Below are 10,298 nucleotides of genomic sequence, written 5' to 3'. Positions count from 1 at the left end.
AAGTTTGGATATCATTATAGCTTGGTGAAAAATCTAGAGCGATTTTGATTGTTTAGCCAATTAAAAAAAGAAAAATAAAAATTGAAAAAAGTGAAACGCCACTGTATAGAGGAAAGGACGCAAGCGTGTCGAGTAAGTTTCCGCCAAATCACAAACCCATACATTTTGGCGCGCTTTCTTTCTTCCTTTGTTCATCTATTAACCACCCTCTTCGTTCCCTCTATTTCCTCCCACCACTTACTCATTCTCCCCCCCCTCCCCCTCTCTCTCTACGACTAACCTAATCTCCCAAAATGACTATACCATCGGCACCGCCGCCCTTTGCCCTAACTGTGCTCTGCGCCGGCTGCAGCACGCCACTGACCACGTCGATGAACGTCGTGGAGTTTGTTTGCCCTGCTTGCCAAATGCCGCAGCGGTTGCCGCCGATGCCATTACCACCACTTCCACCACCATCAGTATCACCGCCACAATCGCAACCACCAGTGCCGCCGGCTGGAGCGGCTGCGAAGAAGCGGAAACACGCCACGGAGACTAGCAAGCTACGCAAGAAGCAGAATGGCGGCTCTGGTTCAAGTAAGGTTGAGGTTCCATGCAGAGGCTGCAAAGGGGTTTTTTCCGTTCCAACTAAATATTATCATCATTTATGGAACTATCGTGTATAATAATTTTTTGTATTTTATATTATTATTCTTCCTCCTAAAATTCTAGTTGAAAAATCAACCCTACTTTTTGTCCAAGCGTCTTATTAGAAAATTTTCCTTTTCTTTAAATAAAAAATAAGCATGCTTTTGTGGATGTGGTTTTTAGAATGGTTGTGACTTTATGTTGAATTTATTTGAGTGACGTTAATATTTGTTGAGTTGATGAGTCTAGCAGTCTAGCAGAGAAAGGGATATAGAGGAGACAAAAAAAAACTCTGCTCAATGTTATCTATTGGAAACAGGGAATTTTTTTATCTCAATATTTTAAATCAACATTAAACTAATAACAGCTAGCGGTTGAGGTTGAACGTGATGAAGATGAAGGCGGAACAGCAGGAGAAACATTTACAGATTATGTGAGTTAAAGATCCTCTCGATTGAACACCGGTGTTCCTTTATCTTTTATATATATTTTTTTTTAATGTTAACCAAATTAGCAAATAGATATTAACTATCCATTTCAAGCCTTGGAAACACAATTAGCTGCTCAAACTTTTCACGTTTCTCATTATTCAGCGGCCAGCAAAAGTATCTATGGGACCTCCGCACCCAGATCCTGTTGTTGAGACTTCTTCCTTGTCTGCAGTGCAGCCACCTGAACCTACTTATGATCCAATACTTAAAGATTATTTGGAAAGTTCAAAGGCTTTGTCATGCCTGCAGATAGAGACATTGGTCTATGCTTGTCAGGTTTGTCGTTTTTCTTTGACATTTATTGATAACAAATAATGATGGTTTGGCTTCTTGTCTATGATGCTCTTTTCCTCAACAGAGGCATCTTCTACACCTTCCAGACGGCACAAGGGCAGGATTTTTTATTGGGGATGGAGCTGGTGTTGGTAAGGGCCGCTCAGTTGCTGGGCTTATTTGGGAGAACTGGCAGCAAGGACGGGAAAAGGCGTTGTAAGTTCAGATTGCTGTCTGAACATACAGTCATGCATCTATATTGAAATTAACTAGTCTCTCGATCCTGAAATATAAGCAACTTTTTATCAAAAAGTTTGTCCAACAATGCTTGTCATTTGATTAGTTTAAGGATGTTTTAATATCTTTTTCCCCCTAGTTATACCTTTTTCATTAATTATATGCTTAATTTTGTTACTCCAAGCACTTCAAATGTTTTTTTGAAGTTAGTGATTTCTTAATATGCATGTTTTTGTCAAAAGTGACTTATATTTGTAGTTAAGGGAGTATAATTCACGATTTTGATGCTTGCTTATATGTGCTTGTAACCCTTTTTTTCCGTAGTATGAACTTGCATACTGGGATTTTTTTAAATGGCCCCTTTATGTTTCCATGATCATGTAGATGGATTTCTGTTGGTTCAGACTTGAAGTTTGATGCCAGAAGAGACTTGGATGATATGGGTGCAACTTGTGTTAAAGGTATATTATTTAGCTAAAGTTCTATTACATGCTAGCTTTTATGGTGTAGATATAACTAATGTCAGCATAGATGGTTCTTATAAGAGACTGACAGATGGGGATAGGAATCCTCCAAAACCCAAAATGCAGATAACTAAAGGAGAAGAGAAAATCCCAACTAGTGATATATTTCAAATTAGGAACTCCACAAAGATTTATTTATCTCCTGACTGCTTTTACCGAACAAAAATCATATGTTAAAAGGATTATCTGGTTCTGATTAGAATGCCTTGGGTAATCATAAAATAATGTAGGTCTTGGGTACACTTTTGATATGAATTATAGAGCTTCACCTTGTATTTGGCTTGCTGACTCTCAAGCTACATTTATTTTCTTGAAATTCCTTTTAGACGTTTATAGCATTATATTTATTTATTTATTAAGGTTTCGTTACAAACAGGGTGTTATTGTTTAATCACTATTTAAAAAGTTATTATGCAATATACATTTAACTGTCTTCCTTTTTTCGCTGGACCTAGTGCATGCTTTGAACAAACTGCCTTATTCTAAGCTTTCTTCGAAGTCTGTTGGAGTCAAGGATGGGGTTGTTTTCTCAACTTACAGTAGCCTCATAGCATCCTCTGATAAGGGTCAATCTCGTCTCAAACAACTTGTGCAGTGGTGTGGGCCAAAGTTTGATGGTCTTATAATATTCGATGAGGTTGGAAGATAATTGAATTATTTTCTTCCAAGTGAAAACTGTCAATTTTGTTGTTCGATTTCATATGATATTTTGGTAGTGATGAGTATTTCTTGTAGTATTTTTTTTGTTTGGTGTAACTTTCTGTTGCTAAGAGTGATCTGTTTAATTATAGTGTCACAAAGCGAAAAACTTGATGCCGGAAGCTAAAGGTGGTATGCAGCCAACACAAACTGGCAAAGCAGTGCTTGATATACAGGTTTCTGCTTAATGCTCTAATAATGCTTGGATTAGTACGGCAATTTCTGATATCATGTTTTATATGATTGTGACTAGTAATTCTACAGTGAGCCACAAAAGTATATATATATATATATATATATATTTCAGGGGAAAGAAGGTTAACCTAACTGAAAATTCCACAATTCATAAACTAGGAGCTGCCTGATAATTGATAAAGAAAGATAATATAAATCATAGTATTTCATGTATACACTGACATATTTTTTTTCATAAGCCCATAGTGATGAAGATAAGACCTATACAAATTATTGTAGTAGTTAGAAAACCTAAATTTATTTTTGTATACTTCTTTTTCTTGTTTTGATTTGTAAACTTCATCCTTGTTTCATTTTCTGCTTGCCTTTCTCCATCTCTTTACCTTTTCAATACATGGTAAGCAATCTCGTTCTATAATTTATGGAACCTAGAGATCTTTATGTTTTTATGATTCTTGTGCACCGGGTAGCCCTTTCTCTTTTGGTAATCTATTAGTAATATATTAAAAGAGAGCTAAAGATAGTTTCTAGATTTCTTGTTAGCCTTCTAGGTTTCTACAATTATACCACTCCAGCTTATGTGGCTAATTCATACAACTTGAGCACAATTCTTCTATCCTTGCATTATGTCATAGGATTTTCATTGTATTTTTATCTCCTCATAATAACCTATCTTTATATAATATTATAGGATTTTTTTTAACCTTAACTTTACATATTCTCTTACCCTTTATTTTTATGTAGGTTATACTATTGTTTTCAATGTTAATGTTAATTCTTTTTAATAGGTATAATTTTATTTAAAATTTAATTCCTTCTCTTTTCTTCTTATACTCATTACTCATTTTTATGTTTACTATATAAATCAATATTCACTTCATACATTTTCTTTATCTCCTCTCACATAATCTCATACCTTTCTCTTTCTCCTTCTCCCTCTCCATTCTTACTAATTTTTTGCACAATTAGAATTTGGTTGATGACCATAGTTTTTATTTTTTTATTTTTTAATTTGCTAAATGTATGTATTAGATAATTGTGTGATTATATTCATTAATTTTTTTATTTCATTGTGTAATTGTATTCATGAGTTATGTAGTGTCTTTGTCGCCTATATATAACTTCTTTTTCCTTAATTGAATATCGTTTTTAATTATCAAAACATTAATAATATTTACTAGATAAATCAACATTCACTTTACACATTTTCTTTATCTCCTCTAACATAATTTCGGACATCTTTCTCTTTCTCCCTTTCCATGCTTGCGAATTTTTTGCACAACTAGAATTTGGTTAATAATTGAATTACAAAGTAACGGTTAAGCACAATTATTATCTATATTTAACTTTATATTTTTTTTTGTATTTCTTTTTTGTTGAATAATAATATTATTAAATCATATATAAATTGCCAAATTAATAAATGTATTGTACAATATTTTTTACAAATTAACTTCTATGTTTAATATTAATTTACATATGATCTAATATATTTTTAAGTAATATAATTAATTTAGCTCAAATTCGCGGGTCTTCATCTAGTTTACTTTATTTTGTTTATTTAATTTTTATTATGCAGCTTGTGGGGAGTGTTAGATGCTAGAGTATTTCATGTTGTGTCACATTATACGTAATGTTGGTATGTTGTGTATAAGGGCTAGGCTTGTTGGGGTTTTCCCATACTTAAACATGGCCTTGGTTATTGTCTTGCGCAAAAATTATGATAACTAGTGGCTTAACCGTTTTTTTTCTATTGTTGAATTTATAATTAAAGTTAAGTAAACATAATTTTGAGAAATTTATATTAGTAATTATTCAATTACTATTCATCAATAAAAATATGCACATTACAAAATAATTTCAATTCAATTGGTTATAAGTTGGATGATAGTGATTTCATGAATGAGGTAAGACTTATAAGAAGGGATGTGTGTTTGTGTTTGTACTAGGATGAGAAGGGAGGAGATTTTTTGTAAAACTGCCAAAAGGAGAACATGGAGGATGTTGGGTGAAGCGTTAGATATGCTGGTTGACATGGTAGTGTGCAGAACGGTAGTTTGAGGATTAAAAAGTGACCAAAAGGCAGTTTATTTTGCCTCAAGCCCTTTGTTAGTAGCAAAATAGACAGATATTTTGGTCCCGGAGAGTAGGGCTTAACATATTAGTCTGTCAAAAACAATTAGCCCATATTTTTGTCTATAAAAGTTGAAATGTGTTGCAAGAATTTTGTTATGAAACTAGAAGCGATGACTGAAACTACCAACTAGAAGAGCTATACTGTTATGGCATGATTGTCTTAGAAAGGTGACATGTATGCATTTGATGTTCTAGACTTCTAGGTACTTAGGTGTTATAATCAAAATATTGTGGGGATTATATTTACCAAAATGTTATTATCGTTTTTGCTAGTAAAAACAAGTAGGGTTATAGGGTCAAAGTCTTGTATAATAATTATTTCTCTTTCTTGTTTGTACAAAGTAGTAATATGAGGTTTATGTAAAATTTGCTAGTAATGTATGAAGTGTTCTGTGTGTCTTTTCATAATCAAAGTGATTTTTAAACATTTCCTACTAACTTGAATTTATAGAAAAGCTCTTCCACAGTCTTGGTTCATCTCTGTTTCTCTGTCTTCAATGTCTGTTGCTGTGTTTATCTGTCTTCAATGTTGTAAAATTTTCATTTTGTAATGATGAGAGATGAATTGCTATATTTTCTACTAAGCTTTCATAATCTGATTTGATTTGATAGGCTCAACTACCCGAAGCTCGTGTTGTTTATTGTTCTGCCACTGGTGCATCTGAACCCCGCAACATGGCTTATATGGTTCGACTTGGCCTTTGGGGTGATGGAACTTCTTTCTGTGATTTCAAGGAATTTTTAGGTTGAGTTTATATCTTTTTTTTTTTTTTGAAATATCTATTATAGCTACTTCTTTATATACTCTCTGTCCTCCCTTTCATGGATATGTTTTAGTTTTACCCAGTCTCTTGTATTTATTAGCTGTTGTACTCTTTTCAGAAGGAAATTCTGTTGTCTAATCGTTCATGTAATCTTGGCCATTCTAACATACATTAAAGATTGCTTAGTTTGTATTTGTTGTATCATATAGCAAAACATATAATATTTTTATTTTTATTATTCCTAGACTATAAATATACTCATATTCTCATGTGGAAATTTGTGCAAAATAGTGGTAATGGCTTCTCTTTGTATCCTTTTTAGTGCTAGATAATTTATTTATTTTTGGTTGTTTAAATTCCCATTGCTGCTTTGTTTGGAACAGCTTTGGAATTGCTTAGTTTCAATGTTCGTCTATGTACCTGTTTGATTAATTCATGTATGTTGGCTCAGACCCCGTAATCTTTTTATCATTCTCATGGTATATACATCCAGGTGCACTTGACAAAGGGGGTGTAGGAGCTCTAGAACTAGTTGCCATGGACATGAAAGCAAGGTTATATTATTTTCACATATGCACCCACTGCAGCCTTATGCACATGTATGCATGTAATATATATTCTTAATCTTTATGATTTCAGGGGAATGTATTTATGTCGGACCCTTAGCTACAAGGGTGCTGACTTTGAAGTTATTGAAGCACCATTAGAGGATAAGATGATGGTATGAGTCACTGCATAAGCTGAACTATTATCTGCGATGATAGAGTAAGCTAGTAAGATAGCTTAAGAGAATAGAAACTAGAATAGAGACTGCTGTGCTTGCTAGGATTAGCTTGCTGCTAGCTCTCATAACAGATTACAGTTTCTTAGAAATCAATCTCTCTCTTTAATCGAATATGATATGTTGTTTATTTCTACTAGAAAATATCAATATCATGCACTGTCGATATGTTTATCTGGACATTCACAGCTTGAAATGCCATATGTTTTCACTTTTCAGTATCTTGAACTTAAAATGTGACTTTTTTTTTAATTCTGCACATTTTGACTGGTATGCTCTACATTCTGTTTTGTATGGTTCTTTTCTAAGTAGGAGTTCTCGCACCAGTTATAGGACCTTTATTCTTCCAAAAATGTGGAATTGAGAAACGATGTATTTTTCATTGAACCTTTAGACATAAGTTGTGAATTTTACATCTCTGTGGTAGGAGAGAAGGACTGCCTTGTATACATAATAAAGAATTAAAGATATATGGGCATCAGTCATCACCTGCACATTATTTAAAAAGTAGTTCTATTTATTATGTTTAGTTTCACAATTATTTTCTGATTTGAATATTGTCAGCTGATTATGTAATTGATCTTATCAAATTTCTTAGGACATATATGAAAAAGCTGCAAAATTTTGGTCGGAACTGCGCGTGGATTTACTGTCTACAACTTCCAATGCCTTCTTAAATGTGAAATTTGATTCACGTACACTGTGGAGATTATACTGGTCATGCCACCAGGTAAGGATTGGTGCTTAATGACAATCTTAGTTTTGATATCTCATTGATGCTAATATTTTGTTTGTTTTGTTTTATTTGTCACATTTCAATGCAATGCTGCAGCGTTTCTTTAGACACGTGTGTTTGTCTGCTAAAGTACCTGCTACTGTGAGACTAGTGAAGCAAGCATTGATGGAAGATAAGTGTGTAGTTATAGGACTGCAGAGTACTGGGGAAGCCAGGACTGAAGGAGCTGTGGCAAAATACGTGGGTATTTGGATTCTGTTGCCGCTCGCTCCATGTAAACCAGTTTTTCTCTGATGTCACTACTTCACATGATTTTTATTCTTCGTTTTTCTTTTTCTTTTTTTTTTCTCCCTGATAGGGTTTTGAACTTGATGATTTCATTTCTGGGCCTCAAGAGTTGCTGGAAAAATTTGTAGATGACTGTTTTCCATTGCCAGAGAACCCCGAACTTCATGGTATATTTGGGCCTTGTTTTGCAAGTTCCATCTTGTACGTATAATATATTTTCCATTTATTTGATCAAATTTTTTTTCTGTTCTATTATAGAAAAGGATGCATTGCTTGATCTCGAGGGGATGGGGCACTCAACGAGTCCTTGTGTATCAGGAAAAGTAAAGGGCAGGAACATAGCTAAGGTGCATCCTTCTAGTAATATTGAAAGTTACGAAGAATCTGAAAGTGAGTGTCTCAAAGCAAATTTTAATGAATTGTGTTTCATTTCTATCCTTTTTCTTATTTTGTTTGTGCTGATTTTGGTATTAAGTCATTTCACATACTATTTTGTCATTATGTAAGTTGGTCATAGCCGTTTGGTTGGTGATAAAGGGTGCCAATTAGCAATCATAAAATAAAGTTTTCTTTTTTCAATAAAAGAAATAAATATCTATCTATTAATATAATTTATTCTTTGTTTTCTTGTCCATTTTAAGAATTTATTCCATGAATATTAATAATGTGCAGTAGTGGAGTATACAAATTAATACAAACAGAATTACATCATAAAGAAAGTGCTGTTGCCACTTAGGTTCAAGGGAACTTTTTTCCTTGGGTAGAACTAGGAAGCAGTTTATTTTTAAAACTCAAATTAGAACTCACCGTGCACTAGTTTTTCTTATAGACTTGTGAGATTGTTACGAAATGCTAGTAAGTCACCCAAATTCTCACAAATGTCTAGGGATTCTGACGAATCTATTTCTATCTTATTTGTTGTCAAACTAAGTTCTCTAGTTACTTTGAACTAACTTGGAAACCTAACATTTAGGTGCCACATTTTCTGTTATATGTAGTAATTCCTTTTAGTTTATTCTGCACCACAATCGAAGACACTGATGTGTTTTCAATGCAACTGTGATTTATAATCGATTGACAACTCTGTATGATTTTGGATAAGCCTTCAAAAACTGTATGTTTGTGATAAAAAGCAGCTTCTAAAAGAAAAATAATTATCTTTTGATGCCTTTGCTTTTAATTAGAGAAGCTTATCCAAAAGCTACACAAATCTACGTTGTACTGTTCTTTTATAACGAAGTATGAAGAGAATTACACACAAGATTGTCTTTAACAAAATAAAATTTTCCTAGTTTGGCTTCTTTTTGGTAATGATTAGATTTAAAAAAATTAAAAGATGCTAGGTGACTGAGAAGCTCCCAAGAATGCTGTTAAGTTAATGGAGTGTCTAAGATAATGTGGAAGTAGTGATGCATTTCTTCAGCACATGCTGACCTCACATGATCCTCCATCTTTGATTTTACCACTATATTGATGCAGCTGACACTGATCCTGAAATGGATGAATCTGATTATGAACCAGAAGGTGAAGAGAGTGGTATGTTTTCTGTCATTTTTATATAGAATTTAATTTTGATGCACTATCAGTATAAAGTAGTTTTACACGTGCATTCAGTCATATAACACCACATTAGCAAAAATAACTTTTTTTTACATTTACCACGTAAATCGTCATCCAAAAGAATGCATGACTGTGTAAAATGTTTATACTATCTGTGCATCAAAATTAAACTCTATTATATAATGGATCTGTAATGTTTCTGTATTGTGCAATACTAGAATTAGTTTCACCTGTTTGGGTTACTTTCTGTAAATATTGTTTATATATAGTCTAAAAAAATATAATAAAGTAAATTAAAGAACATTGTTTTATATATAGAAAAATCACTGTTTTGAGGAGTTCTTATGTAGATGCTGATGAATATCTTTAAGTTCTGGTAATATAATGACTGTAATATCTGTTGCATGGCCTCATTTGACTTGACTATTGGGTTGGTGTAGCTGCCTCTGCTCTTGAATCTAGTGACTCTGATTATGATGAGCTTCAGACATGTGAATTATGCAGCTTAGAGGAGGTATCGTTTTAATTTATTTATTTATTCATTCATTTTTCTAATGAAAAGGCTTTTTTGAATTATCTTAACTCTAGAGATGTTGGACTTGCAATTTTCATTGCAGGAAAGGCATAATTTGCTTTCATGCTCTGGCTGTGGTAAACTGGTCCATCAAGAATGCTTAAGTCCCCCAATTCACAATTTAACTCCAGAAAAATGGTTATGCACTGTGTGCAAAGGAAGAACAAATGACATCCAACCAGGTCCTGGCTACCTAACTGAACTCAAGAAGAGGTTTGGCACATGTTTTAACGAATTCTGCAACTGTGGTTTTAATGGTATTTGTGTTGAACTATTTACAGGATCAACTGCAAGGCACATTGAATTAAAGCAACTATGACTATAATTGGAAAATAGATGGTTTATTTTGGCAGTGATTATTGTTCTAATGAACTTTATTTACAGGTATGATGCAGCTTTGGACCACAAGACAA

The 10,298-nt window shown here is 33.3% G+C and overlaps 1 pseudogene; it reads left to right on the top strand.

The window, feature by feature from the left end:
- Window positions 778–10,298, top strand: part of LOC107611191 — an 18,249-nt pseudogene continuing 8,728 nt past the window's right edge.

The sequence above is a fragment of the Arachis ipaensis genome, chromosome B08 (genome assembly GCF_000816755.2).
Source record: "Arachis ipaensis cultivar K30076 chromosome B08, Araip1.1, whole genome shotgun sequence".
Lineage (NCBI taxonomy): Eukaryota > Viridiplantae > Streptophyta > Magnoliopsida > Fabales > Fabaceae > Arachis > Arachis ipaensis.
The sequence above is the reverse complement of the archived record's forward strand: the minus strand, read 5'-3'. Positions and strand labels throughout refer to the sequence as shown.